Source organism: Mustela lutreola, chromosome 1 (genome assembly GCF_030435805.1).
Source record: "Mustela lutreola isolate mMusLut2 chromosome 1, mMusLut2.pri, whole genome shotgun sequence".
Classification (NCBI taxonomy): Eukaryota; Metazoa; Chordata; class Mammalia; order Carnivora; family Mustelidae; genus Mustela; species Mustela lutreola.
The window spans coordinates 13,864,859-13,883,402 of NC_081290.1; positions in this window are offsets into that span (position 1 = coordinate 13,864,859).

Consider the following 18,544-nt stretch of genomic DNA (forward strand, 5'->3'; position numbering starts at 1 on the left):
GAAGAGTAGTTAGAGCTAAGCAGAGTGTTACACAGATCTAAAAGTCAAGATAGTGTTCTTTTTTCAAACTGAGAGATTGTTTAGTTGTTTTTCATGTATTATTATTTTTATACCTTAAATATACTCTATAAACATTTGTATATACTTAATATTTAATAAGAATATATTTTTTAAAAGTGCTAGAAGTCCCCAGGCTAATTGTTCATGCTTTATTAACACAGTCATCAAAACATGTTATTTATGCAGGACATAGTCAAAGATTTATCTTCTCAGTAATGTGTTAAATTAGAACTGTGACATTAGAGACATAGACTAATGCATGGCCATTTCTCCTCTCATTTAGAATTGGGACTATCAGAAGATAAATTAGTTCTGTGGTCTCTCTTTGGACTTGTGCTAGATAAAATGAGTTTCTTTTACCAACACACTGTCAGTTACCATCCCGAGTTTAGATTCATGATTATGCCATTTCCTCTAGCTTCTGTAATAATAGCTGAGAGAAAGACACCAGGACTGTTAATGCTTAGCCTTAGCCGTATCTAATGGAACAAAATTTATTGCTTTAACTTCTTAGTAACTAGGATTGACTGGCAATTAGCCACCTCTTTCATATCAGTATAAATACAGAGATTAAAATGAAACCAAATATTCTAAAGGGTCATTTTCCCATTAAAAAAAAATCATTAAAATAAAACATGCTTGCTACCAGAGCTTTAGAAAACATAGTACAAAGCAGCAGAAGAAAAAAGCCTAGAATATCGGTAGCAACATTTTTGGTGCACTTCCTTCAGTTTTCTCTGTATAAGAATATTAACATATTGGAAGTCCTTTTTCTATTCTGCTTTTATTTTTCCACTTAGAATTTCCTCATGTCATTCAAATACATGATTTTGAACCATTGCATAAAATGGTGCGAATGCTTAACGTGCTTAATCTCTAATCTATTAAGTGCTGCATGTGAATATTTCTTTGAACAACAATCTTTGACATTATATTGATTTTTTTTTTTTCGTGGCAAAACAAAATATTAGCTTAGGACTTCGTAAGTTTTACATGAATCCTCCTCATGGAAGGAAATGTCAGCTCTTTTCCCTGAATGCATTTCTTTGTTTCTTTTAAACTGCCTCCCTCATGGCAAGGTCTTTCCTTGTCAGATCCATTTTTTTTTTTTTTTTTCCATTTTGCTGGTGAGAATCAAGGAGCCACGGAGGTAATGTAGATGCCCTTGGGCCAGTCTAGTGGGAAGCGCTTTTTCCTGGAGTGTTGAAAAGGGGCAGTTTTACAGAATAAGGGAGTAAATAGAAAAAGAGGGGATTTTTTTTTAAGAACTGCTAATCTGGTTTAAGATAAGTAACTCAAGAAGAGTGTTATAAAAATAAGAGAAATTGTTTTGTTTTGAAGTTACCTCTTGGTTGCAGACTCTTTTGGCTGTGACATTATTCTAAAACTGGACCATGAGGGTCACGGCTTCATAAGCTGCATACATTTAGAAGGAAAAATCACTGTCCTCTTATTACTTGTCAAAATTGCTTTTTCCAAAGGTTAGGTCTGTGTATCCTCTTTACTAGCCTTATATAAGAATACCTTTAGGACTGATTTAATAAAACAATGAAGTATTATCGTTTTGCAAAGATGTTGGTAAATTTGAAAGTTGGGAAATAATACCTGGTTATTTAATTTTTCATTTCTTCATTAGTGATGTTGGCTATTTTCCAGTTTCTTCATACTTTAAATATCACTGGAGAATGATTTGGTCATGATCATTGTTGATTCACTGAGTGTGAATAAATTATTTCTTTAATTAATTCGTAAATGTCATTTTTTAAGAATATTATCTCTTAATTTTCATATTTGTTGCAGTAATTTTCTTCATGTTTGTCATTTGATTTTAATTATTTATTTGTTTTACATGTAGATGTATTGTATTTTATATTGTGAGATCAATTGACTTCTTCCTTTATGATTTAATTTCCTTCATGATTCAATTTATTGTTTCATTCTCAAAAAGTTCTTGTCCATTCTGAGTTTTCAATGACTGTATGAATTTCAACCCAGGTTTTATTTCTTTTTATTTTTTAAAGAAAAGATTTTATTTATTTATTGGACAGAGAGAGAGAGACAGTGAGAGAGGGAACACAAGCAGGGGGAGGGGGAGAAGGAGAAACAGGCTTCCCACTAAGCAGGGAGCCCAATGCAGGTGGTTGCATCCCAGGACCCCAGGATCATGATCTCAGCCAAAGGCTTAACTACTAAGCCACCCAGGCGCCCCTCACCCACAGGCTTTAATGTTTGTATTTATTACATTTGTTTTATCCACTTAGAATTTATTTGGAGATAAGATGTGAAAAAAAGGGGCACCTGGGTGGCTCAGTGGGTTAAAGCCTCTGCCTTCAGCTCAGGTCATGATCCCAGGGTCCTGGAATCAAGCCCCACATTGGGCTCTCTGCTCAGGGGGAGCCTGCTTCTCCCTCTCTCTCTCTCTGCCTGCCTCTCTGCCTACTTGTGATCTCTCTCTCTCTGTCAAATAAATAAATAAAATAAAATAACATAAAGATGTGAAGAAATAATTTAATTATTTTCTAAAGGACCATTGGTTCTACTATTAAAAAATTAATTTTTTTACTCTTATTATTGATGCCACTTTGTTATATAGAAAATACCTAGTATATGATGCTACCTGTTCTATGCTGTTAGTATACTATCTGGCATAAATTTAATAACTACAAATGTAGCTTGTGTTTTAATATATAGGAAAACATTTCAATAAAAATCTTTCTAAAAATGTCGCTATTCTCACTGTTTTCCTTCCTTATAATGTTCAGAATCCTTTTACTTTGCAAATTATTAAAAAAAAAAAACTCTGTTGGAAAGTTGATTAGAAATAGATTAAATCTCTAGATTGATTTGGAAAGTATTTTCTTTCCATTTATCAATATGATCAATACCTCAATAAAATTTTAGAATTTACTTTGTTCATTTATTCATTCATTCACTCAGTGTATCTTTGTGCATCTTTTTGCTACCTGACACTGTGATGGGCACCTAGGATTTAATGACATACTGACACTTCTGTCTTCTAAGTCCTGGTAATAGATGACTTGTATTCATGAGCTAACAGAAACAAGATAAAATAAATATTTTTTTTGCTGATAAAAATAAATAAAAAAATAAATAGAAAAATAAATCATTCCATAAACTGAAGACATAAACTTGGTGGCAGTGAAGCTCAAGTAGACATATTTAAAGCTTCAGCTGGACAAATTTATAGAAATGGGAATTCATAGCTAATTGTTGCATATAGACAATATATATTTTAATTTTGGAAAGTTTTAGTCACAAGATACCTAGAAATCTCAGAAAAGAAAACCTTTTTTTTTTTTTTTTTTTTTTTTTTAAAGATTTTTATTTATTTATTTATTTGACAGAGAGAGATCACAAGTAGGCAGAGAGGCAGGCAGAGAGAGGAGAGGAGGAAGCAGGCTCCCCGCTGAGCAGAGAGCCCGATGTGGGACTCGATCCCAGGACCCTGAGATCATGACCTGAGCCGAAGGCAGCGGCTTAACCCACTGAGCCACCCAGGCGCCCCAAAAGAAAACCTTTTATTCTTGATGATGCATCTTGAATATGGTAGGTATTCTATGTGTGTGTGTGTGTGTGTGTGTATGTTTGAACTGATCTTAAATGAAGAAGAAAAATAATAGATAGGTTACTGTGCATAGGAAATCATCTTTCTGCTAGTGTGTTGTTTATTTTGCCTCGTATAACTGCTTCATTCTATACAAACTATTTTTTTTTTGTCCTGCAAAGAAACTAAATCAATAGTTTTTTTAAAGTAAAGAAAAGATATTCACTCACAGAGCAGATTACACTTTATCTTTTTGGTAGAATGATATTATCACCATGTTGAGAGATAATTTTAGCCTTTTTCATAGAATGTAATTTGTTGAAAATGTAGCCTCCAATTGAAATGTTTCTGATTACAATGTACATGTTTCTATGTAATTTTGGTATCTTCCATTATTTCTGTGAGTATACTCAAAAAAACAATTTCTTTAAAGTTTTCATTTCTTTTGAGTTGCTCAATTGATTTTTATAGATTCTTTGGTATCAGAAAGATAAAAATACCAAACAATTGCTTGCCTTTTCTGGGTTTTCAGAAATTATTTTTATCAGCAATGTCATGGTACCGCATTATGGTTCTCTGTTCATTGTTGCCAAAATAAATTTATCATCAATATAACCTTTTGATGCACTATCATTGTTAATGCAAATGATCATTGGAAATATAGTATCTTCTTTGATCACATGAAACATATTTTCCATACACTACTGACAAAGAAATTGAAGAACAGAGAACTTTTTGTCATAGTATTGGAGCAGATCTTCAGGTGAGAATTCCTTGTTACTTTTCTCACCATTAATTTAAGGTTAGCAAAAAAAATCTCCTCCTATTAACACCTGCATTTATCTTTTATTTTCTTCCACATCTTTTTCTCTACAAAACTAATCACTAAATTTCTAGAGAATTATGTTGTAGAGAGTTCATAAAATGTTTTTCACAAACAAGATGTCAGTTGGTTTTCTGAGAATGATGGGACAGGGTGTTACATTTTTACCTGGATGAAGAAAAGACTAAGAAATTAAGTGACTTCAGTAAACAATTATTTTCCTATTATGCTCAGGGAAATAAAGAAGGGGCTTACTGAGTAAGGGTTAGAGAGACAAGGGGCAAAACTGGAAAGCTAATGAGAGGTCACAATAGGAAGAAAACTCTAGTATACAACATAGTAAAAATGGCTAATGTAATTTGAAATAAATAGTACTTTTTAAATTATGTTATAGAGGCAATAATACGCTGGAGCATCATTTGTTTGCTTCTAGTTTGTGATTTTTAGTTTTGGTATTTTTCACTAAACATAGTATTCAACAGGGCATAATGGTTTAATAAATGTGTTATTTGAATCACCTTGCATCTTATGGAAGACTTTATAAATAATTAGCTAGTGAATAATATAATCATGGTTGCCTGCTATTCGATGAGGGATAATTAATTGATACTAATATTTTAATATTAATTTAATATTAATAATATTTTAAAGAAATAAAGAGCCCAGAAAAGTACAAAGAATAATATGAAAATTACAGTTTTTCTATCATTATGAATTTAAAAACTATTAAGTTTTTCTTAGTTATTTCATCTTTTATGAATACACGTATGAAAGTATTTTAGGTAAGGTTGAAATGACCAATGACACCATCCCCAAATCATCTTTCTTTCTTCTTCCCCCAAAACAACTATCGAGATTTGGGTGCATGTCAGAACAGCGTAGAATATTTCCCTATATGTCTTAACATTTTGACATTTTGCATAAATAGTATCAACATTGTACACTATATTCTGCAGTATAATTAGTCTCTGTTTTTCTCATCAAATGAGTATTTGTTGAGTATATATTACATAATCAGTACCACTAGAGGTGGATGAACAAGTACAAATTCTTGCTCTCAATGCATTTACATTGTAGATGGGTTGAGGAAAAGAAAACAAATAAGTGAACATATAATATGTCCAAAGTTGTTAAAAAGTTATGGTGGAAAATAAAGCATAACAGAAGAATGGAATGTATCAAGTGAAAGTGGGGCAAGAGTATTGCTATTATAAATAAAATGGCTCTTTACTGATAAGCTGAAATTTTATCAGATACCTTGAGGAAATAGTTGTAGACAAGGGTCCCTAGGATTCCAGGCTAAGGAAATGAAAGATGTAAATAAAAAGGCCGCGAGACAGGAACATGCAGGGGGTGATGCTAGTGCCGAATGGTTTTGAGGGAGTGGCACAGGTTGAGAAAAGTGATGTCACAGGGATTGAATTTTACCAAATTATATATTGATCTTGTAATAGGACACTTCTAGGAAACAGGGAGTACTATTAATGACTGGGTTGGGACACAAGCATAAAATAGGACTCTGCTGGGTGAAATGGCATTTATAATCACCCTGTTGAAGACTTTAACTCAAGTTGAGATGAAATAAGCACTGATTTTGTTCAGAACTGTTACAATCTAACCCTTAATTTAACGAGATATCTCTGTTACATTGAGGCGACTGAAGAAAAGCCTGGAAGCTGGTAGATGAATTAAGAGGCTACAGCTACGATCCTGGCAAAAATACCCAAAAACCCAAAAAAACAAAAACGATGATGCCTTGTTCTAAGAAGATAGTAAAGGGGATGAAAGAAGTTGTTGAGTTCTGGATGCAAAATTTATTGACACATTTTCCTATATTACTTTTGATTGCTCTGTGTGTGTGTATGTGTGTGTGTGTGTGTGTGTGTAAACTTACTGATTTTAATTCCAGGCAATAATTTCTATGGAGTATTGTACTTTTGTGTATTTTTTTATACTTTTAGAATACTAATTCTTCATTGTTTATATTGTCAACTTTTTCTACAAACCTATTCAAATATTCCAATTTTATGTATAGTTCCTTCATTTGTTCAAAAATTTATGTAAATTAAATGTAATTGAGTTAGTCAAATTTAATAATGATTTACTCTAAGGCTATGTTTTTTATATCTTTTTAAGAAATAACCACCGGAAAACAAGATCATATAGATTTATCTTTTATTTTAACAGTTTTGCTTTTAAGTCTTTACTTCCTTAGCAATTTATTTTTATTTATAGTGTATTCAGGTATTAGTGTATTTTTTCTTTGTGGAAATTTACTTATATCAAAAACATTTATGGACTAATTAGAATGTCATACTATATTTTCAAATTTCCATATTAGCATTAGTATTTATTTGCTGTTTTTTTTTCTCATTGACCTATTTGTCTCTTTTCGTGTCAATATACCACTCTAAATTAATAAGTTTTGATAATTCGTGAGACAATTTTCCCTACCTTATTTTTATTTTTTAGAATTATGTTCATAGTTGTGGTATCATTACTCAAATATATGAGTTTTAATATCAGTCTTTCAAGTTGTGTTAAAAAATCTTTAGGATTTTCACTGATATTGTATGGAATTTATAGATTTATTATTGCAAAATTGGCATTTAAAAATACTGAGTTTAGGGACACCTGGGTGGTACAGTCAAGTGTCTGATTTGTTTTTGTCGCAGGTAATGATCTTAGGGTCATACTGAGTCCCCTGTCAGGCTCCACACACAATGTAGAATCTGCTTGAGATTCTCTCTCCTACTTCCTCTGCCCCTCTAGTTGGTGCATGTTCTCTCTAAAATAAATAAGTAAATCTTTAAAAAAAAAATACTGAGCTTACTACCCTTTGTCTCTTAATAGCATATCTCTACATCTTTTATATTTTTCATTAGCAATTTGTAATTTTCTACATTTTGAATATTTCTTGCTGTTTCTTCTTACATGTCTTTCAACCGTTATGGACAGTATCTTTTTCTATTGCTTTATTTATGACTAGGAATATTATTACTTTTTTCTTATTTGAGGCTGTGTAGAACTGTTCTGCATGGAACACTATTAGAGGTTATCCAGTGAAACACTAATTAAGCTTTGCATACTACAGTGATTAAGAATATGGGCACTGGAGCTAGACCACCTGTGTTCACGTCTTAACCCTGCCACTTATTAGCTTTTGGGCCTTGGATGAGAAACTGGTTACTTAACCATAATTTATGCCTCAACTTCTTTATTTTTCTATAAGTGGGGCTCATAGGATTATTTTGTGGAGTAAACAAATTAATATATGTGAAACCTCTAGCACATTACCTTACAGATAATAATGTTGTGTAATAGCTATTGTGATAGCTGTAATTATTATTTTCATGGGTTGTCAAAGATTATAAATGCAAATTTTTTTTCATTTTCTTTCATGACCTTAAGAAACATAAATTCTCTTTTCAGTGTAATGATAGAGGTATTGAAGAAACCAGAACATATAAATATATTTTAAATAGTCATGGATGATGGAATATAAGCATTAACAAAGTCACCTGAAAATATTGAATAAAACCTTCAAAAATCATTTAAAACCACTGGAGTATTTAAGTCCACAGAAATCATGGTGCCCATTGTTTGCATTCTAAATTAGGTAATTTAAAATCATGTTACCTTTGATTTTTTTCCCCTATATAATAATCCAGTCAATGTTGTATTGGTTCTTCCTTAAAATGTCTACTCAACATTTTCCCTTTTTCAATATTTCCACTATCACTAGACTCTTATTATCTCTCGCATGGATGATTATAAGAGCCTTTATTTCCTTGCCTCTAGTCTCTTGTCTTGTCAAATTTAGACTTTTAGGGGCACCTGGGTGGCTCAGTGGGTTAAAGCCTCTGCCTTAGGCTCAGATCGTGTTCCCAGAGTCCTGGGATTGAGCCCCACATTGGGCTCTCTGCTCCGCAGGGAGCCTGCTTCCTCCCCTGTCTCTCTCTGCCTACTTGTGATTTCTCTCTCTCTGTCAGATAAATAAAATCTTTATAAAAAAATTTAGACTTTTAACTCATACAAACAAGCTTATATTCACTATTTCTTAAAATAGTGCTATTATGGTTACATACCTAAATAACAGATTTGGTCACGTCACTGACCATATGAGAAAGCATTAATGAGTTTCCATTCCTTCTGAACCCACATCCAAACTTCATGGTGCTATTCTATATGTAGTCTCCACCATGACCTCTGTGATGTTAGTTCTCATCTCTTCTTGCTGCTTTCCTCGGAGTCACTGAAATTTCACATTTCTGCTGTACCTTTGAGCATGACAGTATATCTGGGTTGACTCTTGCACTTTTTCACCTTTATTCAAGTTCACATTACCACATAAACTGCTCAACTAGAATAATTAATCTTTTATGATTTAGGTTACATGTTATTTCCTGTCAATTTTGCCCTTCCCTTGCCGTAATTATTCTGTTCTTCCTCTGTATTAAATGAAATTTCTCATATTATATATACTGAATAAATTTGTATATGTAATTTTTCCACAGAAACCCAGAATCACCAATCAGTATAAGGGCTGTTAATTTCTGATAACTATTTTACAAATATTTTAAATATTTTAAATCTATTTTAACTTTTAAATAAGTATTAGAATTAATATATTAATCATTTACATATAACACATATGTCCAACATAAAATAATTAGAATGGGATGTTTTTCAAAGTATTTGGTTATTTAACAGGTATATATTGCTGAGTCTAGACCTAATGCTAGATTCCTATCTCATGACAGAAAAAAACCAGACTATTATCAAGACACAAAATTTATCTGGCAGTTTTGTATTTCTTGGGCTTCTAAAACAGTTTTCATATTATTACTTCATTAGTCTTACTATGATTGTTAATGTTGTGCTAAAACTTTCCTAGAGAGATCAAAGTGTTTCTAATATCCTGAAAATATTAAACAAAGTATTTCTGAATTGTAAGAAATTTTAAGGCATATATCCTTAACACATCTTTTCATATTCCTGTTTCAATTTCCTCAATATTGCTAAAAGGTAGTGTCATTTCTGTTAAATTCATGCTGAATTTGCACAGCCATATGAACAAATCTACAATTGATTCACACACTCATTTATTTTGAAGACACACCTTGTTAAAATTGAGCAGACTGAGAAAAAATGAACCAACCTAACCTTTTAGTTACAAATCTAATTTACTGCGATCAGTCTAGGTCCGACTTGAATCTAATCCTGTTAAGAGGGTTAGTGGTAGCTCTTGAGAACTCATCATTAGAAATATGACTTTAACAAGTAAGTGTTCCTAGTCAGTTTCTATGCCATCTGCTTTCTTTGCACGTTCACTTAGTGACCATGTTCACTGCATGTTCATTTAGTGCTAAACACATCCCTTATACTCAGGTACCTTTATTATAAGAAAGAGGAAATTTCTTTCTGATAAAAATATGTAAAAGTTATGGTGTACAAGCAAGTAGAATTAAAAGCATTACCATCTTGCATATCATTCTGTTTCTGGGTCACTTGGTTCTTGTCCTAGATGCACCAAAGAACTGAAGGTGCAAGATCAGAATGGGGAGATGGAGTTTATTGAGTAGATAGGTATAGTATACTTGCAAGAGTGCAAGTGGGCCACCGCCAGAGCAAAAGTGACAATGGCCCCAAGAAGCTCTGGCTGCATCCTTTTAAGCTTGCTTCCTGCATGTGTGTATTTGGCTTTGAGGGACAGCTGGTGGTTAAATAACATTTTGGGTTCTGCACATGTGCCTACCCATGATGCATTCTATTATTATTATATTTATTTATGTATTGCATATTTATGAGTTTCAAATTCGCTTTTGCTGTGACCTTAAGGGCAAGTTGCACTTTTGTGTGCATGCTCAGCTCTCCCTTGTAGCTTCTGAGCCAGCTCTGTGGCTAGGCCTTTCCTCTTCTGTTAGCCCTTCGAGGTGGCTCTGAAGGTGTGGCTATTAACTCTGGGGGCTGGGGGGAAGGAGTGGCTCGAAGGGTGTGGCCAGCACCTTCTTTATCCCTCCTCACTCATGTCTAACTGCCTAAAAATGATAGCTGGAATTTTTGACTCCCCTTTATAAATAGATCTTATTTTTCAAAAATTTCTATGATTTCTTCCAAAAAGGAGGCATCTTGTTTAAATATTATCTCGACTAAGTTTTTTAGAGCTCAAGGTTTATATTTCTTGGACTATGTCTATTTCGTTATTTAAGATAGCATATTTATTGGCACTTGAGAAAGTCAATACAAAACTATTCTTTTCTTCTCTTTTTATTTTTAATATTTTTATTTATTATTTGATAGAGAGACAGCGAGAGAGGGAACACAAGCAGGGAGAGTGGGAGAGGGGGAAGCTGGCTCTCCGCCAAACAGGGAGGCCAATGAGGGGCTTGATCCCAGGACCCTGAGATCATGACCTGTGCTGAAGGCAGATGCTTAATGATCGAACCACCCAGACACCACAAAAATATTCTAATGTAATATACGTAAGTTCTAATATACGTAAGTTCTTAACAAATTGATAGATAGATGAGTAGGTGTGGTGGTGGAGGGTAAGTCAATTTTATTGTTTTAGAAATGTTGAAGAACTGGCCACATGTATGACCAAAATGTGCTTCCTAATGCTGAACCACATATACGGACAGACCAATTCAAAGCAGTGCTAGACAAATCCCAGCACAAAGTCCTCCCAGGCAAGGGCAAAGACTTCTCCACTATTTTCTATAGCTTGGAGCACACCAAAGAAAATGCTGTCCATGGACAGGCATATAGGAAAGAGATTTAAAAAAAAAAAAAAAAGGAGTAGGGAGGGAAGGCTGGTTAAGCCTGGCATTCCCACGGCCCATCCCCAAATTTACGCAAGCAAAAATGTATTGCTCCCTTTTGAAGAACTGAATTATGGGATAGAGAAATAGTAAGAGAGTTAAACTAAATGATGTTTCTCTAAGCTGAAACAAAGTCAGGAGAAAGGAGGTTCACTCCAACAGTATTTATGTCATTCAATTTGTAATGTGAATGGGGAGCAGTAAAACTTATTAAATTAGGCCAAATTTTACTGCCCAGGCTGTAGATGGCCTTCAGCTCCTGGTCCTTGCCTTCCAAACATGGCATCATCAGGGCCGGTCATCAAAGCCAAAATAGACTCATTAACTGTTGCTTATAACCAGAAGATTCCCTTAACGATTTCATCTCAAATTCTACCTTAGTCACAATTTGGTCAAATATCATAGTCTTGGTAAGTTTAGAGAATGATATCATAAGCTTATGCATTTAATGCCTCACCAAATGTGATATTTGAAACATTGTCCCACTGAACTCTTATTCCCAAGAATTTCGATGTTTAAAGAGTTGGAGTTTGAGCTGAGCAACTTATGATACATGAAAATTAGGAAAGCAGATCATCTAATACCTGTATTCAGCTCCTATTAAATTGATTCCCTTCAATGCCACGCTTTCCTCAATAACTGTGCTCTCTAAGCTTCTTTTCATGTCTTTTGATAGTAGATAAATCATTAATTAAAAGATAGATATAAAGATATTCTTTATATTATAGTTTATACACTTCGGGATTTTTTTTAGAAGGACCCAAAGGGGCGACAATGCCGCTACATAGCCTGTAATCTACGTCTTGTTTATTTATTTATTTATTTCTTAAGAAAAAAAGGATGAAAGAAAAGAAAACCCTACCCCCCTAATAGAGCTGACTTTTCAGACGAATGTGGGTTAAATGGAAGAAAAAGTGCAGCGAGTATGTTATCTGCATAAAATCTGTTTGTGACTCTTCTTTCAATGGCACATTGTGCTATGGAATTTCATTCCCTTTGAGCACACCTTTCTCTGTGGATTTTTTGTTAGCAACTCACTGGGCAGACACCACTGAAAATAATTACTGACACAACATAAAAGCCTTAAACACTGTTTAGGTGGGAGAGATTTTAAACACATTAGGGCTGGAGAATAAAGGAAGTATACAGGCATGGGCTGCGAGACATTTTTAAAGGAAAAAGAGGTCACTTGATTGACTCTCCTGTTTGCTGGGCTTATCATTGGGAAATATGACAAATCTTCTACACCTCTGAACTTTCACAAATGAGGCCTGCTTGTTTTTCTACAGAGTAAATTTCAAACTTTGTTTCACATTTACTACTTTTCTTTCCTGTTTGTTTACTATTGTTTCCAGATGATACAAGTAACTTTTAAAATGTGGCTAGCTGATTTTCTGTGGAGGCTGAGCTATTGCAGCATCTTAAGAACAGTAGAGTTTTTCAAAGTACTTTTCCTTTTCTTAGAAAGTCATTGCTCCATTAGTATAGAGATTATTATTCTAGGTCCAATTTATGAGAGTGTTATCATGTGCAATTTATAGTATTCTGAAGCACATTAAATAATACTTCTTAATATCACTGATAGATTGCTTAAATATCTTTGCACATTATATGGTCTCACTATGGAACCACTCACTTAGAAATAGCGGTTCAAATATATGTGTGGTTGCACAGAAAGTGAATAATGCAGCATCTCAATTTATAGTTTTAACAAGTGTCTGATTTTCCCTGTTCTAAGAGTCCATTATTCTAGCTCATTGCTTGGTAGTATTTTTTTCTTCTTCTTTATTGTCTTTTTCCCCCTTAAGGAGATCATTTATAGTGACATAGAAACACTTACTACTTGCTTTTAATCTTACGAAATGGATGGCTTTCAGTTTCTGGTAAAACTTAAAGCTTTATGTAAAATGAAATAAAGTGAATTCTTTAAAAAAAAATTCATGTAGTCCCACTTTCAAGAATTACCCTTTTAAGGGGGGTGGCAATAATTGAAGACCGATTAAGTATGTTTATTACTCCTAATCTTAAATCTTTCTAACCACTCTTTAATTCATTTTTAAAGAATTATTTGTTTATTTTAGAGAGAGAGCAGGGGGAAGGACAGAGGGAGAAAGAGAAGAGAGAGAATCCCAGGCAGACTCCCTGCTGAGTCTGATGTGAGCCTTGACCTTATAACCCAAGATCATGATCTGAGCTGAAACCAAGAGTCAGAGGCTCAACTGACTGAGTAACCAAGTCACCTTTTTTCTTTTTTTTTAATTTTTCATTAACTTTTATTTTATTAACTTTTATTTTTGACTATTAACTATTAATTTAATTTTTTAATTTTTAAAAGATTTATTTATTTATGTATTCATTTATTCGACAGATAGATCACAAGTAGGCAGAGAGGGAGGCGGAGAGAGAGAGAGAAGCAGGCTCCCCTGTGGGGAGAGAGAGAGCCCGATGTGGGGCTCGATCCCAGAACCCTGGGATCATGACCTGAGCGCAAGGTAGAGGCTTAACCCACTGAGCCACCCAGGAGACCCTAATAATTTTATTTTTATTAACAATATTTTATTAACTAATGTACTATTAACCCCAGGGGTACAGGTCTGTGAATCATCAGGCTTACATACTTCATAGCACTCACCATAGTACACACACTCCCCAATGCCCATAACCCAACCACCCTCTCCATACTCCCCTCCCCCTGGCATCCCTCAGTTTGTTTTGTGAGATTAAGAGTCTCTTATGGTTTGTCACCATCCTGATCCCATCTTGTTTCATTTTTTCCTTCCCTACCTCCCAAACCCCTCACATTGCCTCTCAACTTCTTCATATCAGAGATATCATATGATAATTGTCTTTCTCTGATTGACTTATTTCGCTAAGCATAATACCCTCTAGTTCCATCCATGTCATTGCAAATGGCAAGATTTCATTTCTTTTGATGGCTGCATAGTATTCCATTGTGTATATATACCACATCTTCTTTATCCATTCATCTGTTGATGGACATCTAGGTTCTTTTAAATGTGTGGCTATTGTGGACATTGCTGCTGTAAACATTCGAGTGCACATGCCCCTTTGGATCACTACATTTGTATCTTTAGGATAAATACCCAGTAGTGCGATTGCTGGGTCATAGGGTAGCTCTATTTTCAACTTTTTGAGGACATTCCATGCTGCTTTCCTGAATGGCTGTACCAGCTTGCATTCCCACCAACAGTACAGGAGGGTTGCCCTTTCTCTGCATCCTCGCCAGCATCTGTCATGCCCTGACTTGTTAATTTTAGCCACTCTGACTGGTGTGACATGGTGTCTCATTTGGTTTTGATTTGTATTTCACTGATGCTGAGTGATATGTGGCACTTTTTCATGTATCTGTGGCCATTTGGATGTCTTCTTTGCAGAAAATGTCTGTTCATGTCCTCTGCCCATTTCTTGATTGGAGTATTTGTTCTTTGGGTGTTCAGTTTGATAAGTTATTTATAGATTTTGGATACTAACCCTTTATCTGATATGTCATTTGCAAATATCTTCTTCCATTCTGTCAGTTGTCCTTTGGTTTTGTTGACTATTTCCTTTGCTGTGCAAAAGCTTTTGATCTTGATGAAGTCTCAGCAGTTAATTTTCGCCCTTGCTTCCCTTGTCTTTGGTGATGTTTCTAGGAAGAAATTGCTGTGGTTGAGGTTGAAGAGGTTGCTGTCTGTGTTCTCCTCAAGGATTTTGATGGATTCCTTTCTCACATTGAGGTCCTTCATCCATTTTGAGTCTATTTTTGTGTGTGGTGTAAGGAAATGGTCCAGTTTCATTCTTCTGCATGTGGCTGTCCAATTTTCCCAACACCATTTGTTGAAGAGAATGTCTTTTTACCATTGGACATTCTTTCTTGCTTTGTCAAAGATTAGTTGACCAAAGAGTTGAGGGTCTATTTCTGGGTTCTCTATTCTGTTGCATTCATCTATGTGTCTGTTTTTGTGCTAGTACCATATTGTCTTGATGATGACAGCTTTGTAATAGAGCTTGAAGTCTGAAGTTGTGATACCACCAACTCTGGCTTTCTTTTTCAACATTCCTCTGGCTATTCGAAGTCTTTTCTGGTTCCATATAAATTTAAGGATTATTTGGATGGTATTTTAATAGGGATTGCATTAAATGTGCAGATTGCTTTAGACAGAATAGATATTTGCACAATAATTGTTCTTCCAATCCATGGGCATGGAACATCTTTCCATTTCTTTGTGTCTTCCTCAATCTTTTGTGAGTACTTTATAGTTTTCTGAGTACAGATTCTTTGCCTCTTTGATTAGGTTTATTCCTAGGTATCTTATGGTTTTGGGTGCAATTGTAAATGGGATTGACTCCTTATTTTATTCTGTCTTATTGTTGTATAGAAATGCAACTGATTTCTGTGCTTTGATATTATATCCTGAAACTTTACTGAATTCATGTACAAGTTCTAGCAGATTTGGAGTGGAGTCTTTTTGGTTTTCCACATAATATATCAAATAATCTGCAAAGAATGACAGTTTGACTTCATCTTTGCCAATTTGGGTGCCTTTAATTTCTTTCTGTTTTCTGATTGCTGAGGCTAGGACTTCTAGTACTATGTTGAATAGCAGTGGAGATAATGGACATCCCTGCCGTGTTCCTGACCTTAGCGGAAAAGCTCTCACTTTTTCTCCATTGACAATGATATTCGCTGTGGTCTTTCATAGATGGCTTTGATGATACTGAGGTATTTACCCTCTATCCCTACACTTTGAAGAGTTTTGATCAAGAATGGATGCTGTATTTTGTCAAATTCCTTTTCAGCATCTATTGAAAGTACATATGGTTCTTGTTCTTTCTTTTATTAATGTATTGTATCACATTGATTTGCAGATGTTGAACCAAAATTGTGACCCTGGAATAAATCCCACTTTGTTGTGGTGAATAATCCTTTTAACGTACTGTTGGATCCTATTGGCTAGTATTTTGGTGAGAATTCTCACATCCGTGTTCATCAGGGATATTGGTCTGTAATTCTCTTTTTTGATGGGATCTTTGGTTTTGGAATCAAGGTAGTGCTGCCCTCATAAAATGAGTTTGGAAGTTTTCCTTCCATTTCTATTTTTTTGGAACAGTTGCAGGAGAATAGGTATTAATTCTTCTTTAAAGGTTTGGTAGAATTACCCTGGGAAGTCGTCTGGCCCTGGGCTCTTGTTTGTTGGGAGATATTTATTGACTGCTTCAATCTCTTTACTGGTTATGGGTCTGTTCAGGTTTTCTATTTCTTCCTGGTTCAGTTGTGGTTGTTTAAAGACATTTTTTTTTAAAAGATTTTATTTATTTATTTGACAGACCAAGATCACAAATTAAGCAGAGGCAGAAAGAGAGGAGGAAGCAGGCTCCCCGCCAAGCAGAGAGCCCAATGTGGGGCTCGGTCCCAGGACCCTGATATCATGACCTGGCAGAGGCTTTAACCCACTGAGCCACCCAGGCGCCCCCAGTTGTGGTAGTTTATATGTCTATAGGAATGAATCCATTTATTCCAGATTGTCAAATTTGCTGGCATATAGTGGCTCATAATATGTCCTTATAATTGTTTGTATTTCTTTGGTGTTGGTTGTGATCTCTCCTCTTTCATTCATGATTTTATTTATTTAGGTCCTTTCTCTGGCCAGGGGTTTATCAATCTTATTCATTCTTTTGAAGAACATGCTTTTAGTTTCGTTGATTTGTTCTATTGTTCTTTTGGTTTCTACATCATTCATTTCTGCTCTGATCTTTATTATTTTTCTTCTCCTGATGGGTTTAGGCTTCTTTTGCTGTTCTTTCTCCAGCTTCTTTAGCTATAGGGTTAGTTGTATATTAGAGACCTTTCTTGTTTCTTGAGAAAGGCTTGTATCACTATATATTTTCCTCTCATGACTGCCTTTGCTGTTTCCCACAGATTTTGAACAGTTGTGTTTTTTTTTTAACTGAAACATAAAATTTATTATTTGAGCAATGCAATAGAATGCACAATTACATTAAACAAACTGAAGAGCATAGTTGGTAGAATTTTAAAAATCACCCCTTCCTCCAAAAATTGTAAAAAATACATATAAAAATGATCATAAATAAGTTGATTGCTATACAACACAGTTGATAAAAACTCAATGTATATATATCTTCTTTGTCCATCCATCAGTTGATGAATGTTTGGTCCAAAATAAAATATATGGTTCCAAATTTAACACTGTTGACTTCTAAACAGCACAATGTATGACTTTAATAGTATAACTTTCCCTAAGAAATTTCTTAAACCTTCTCAATTAAAAAAAAAAAAAGACTTTTCATGAAGAAGGTTTCATATAAGTACCAAAAAAACTTGCATACTAACAAGTGATTCTTCATATATCACCAGAGTTATTGAATTGAGTTTAAGCTAAAGTCACAAAAATAATATTTCTTTAGATATCATTATAAATATTAGTAATCATTTCTAAGAATTTTATAAAATTAAGATGTTATATTTAAAGCTTACTTTATGAGGACTTTGAGTTATCAGGGCTTAACTGTTCCTATTTACACATTTTCAGAATGTTTTCCACTTGTGGAAACTTTTTCAGAACTTTTTCCACTTGTTATTTCTTCTTCTGTAACTTCTTTGAATACACATACCACTTATTTTTCACATATTTCCAGATAAACTGATTTTAAGCAATTATTTTTACTTCTTTTAGGTGGTTTCTGTGCTCATTTTTAAAAATATTTTATTTGTTTATTATTATTATTTTTTTATTTTTTATAAACATATATTTTTATCCCCAGGGGTACAGGTCTGTGAATCACCAGGTTTACACACTTCACAGCACTCACCAAAGCACATACCCTCCCCAATGTCCATAATCCCACCCCCTTCTCTCAAACCCCCTTCCCCCAGCAACCCTCAGTTTGTTTTGTGAGATTAAGAGTCACTTATGGTTTGTCTCCCTCCCAATTCCACTTGTTTCATTTATTCTTCTCCTACCCACTTAAGCCCCCATGTTGCATCACCACTTCCTCATATCAGGGAGATCATATGATAGTTGTCTTTCTCTGCTTGACTTATTTCACTAAGCATGATACGCTCTAGTTCCATCCATGTTGTCGCAAATGGCAAGATTTCATTTCTTTTGAAGGCTGCATAGTATTCCATTGTGTATATATACCACATCTTCTTGATCCATTCATCTGTTGATGGACATCTATGTTCTTTCCATAGTTTGGCTATTGTGGACATTGCTGCTATAAACATTCGGGTGCATGTGCCCCTTTGGA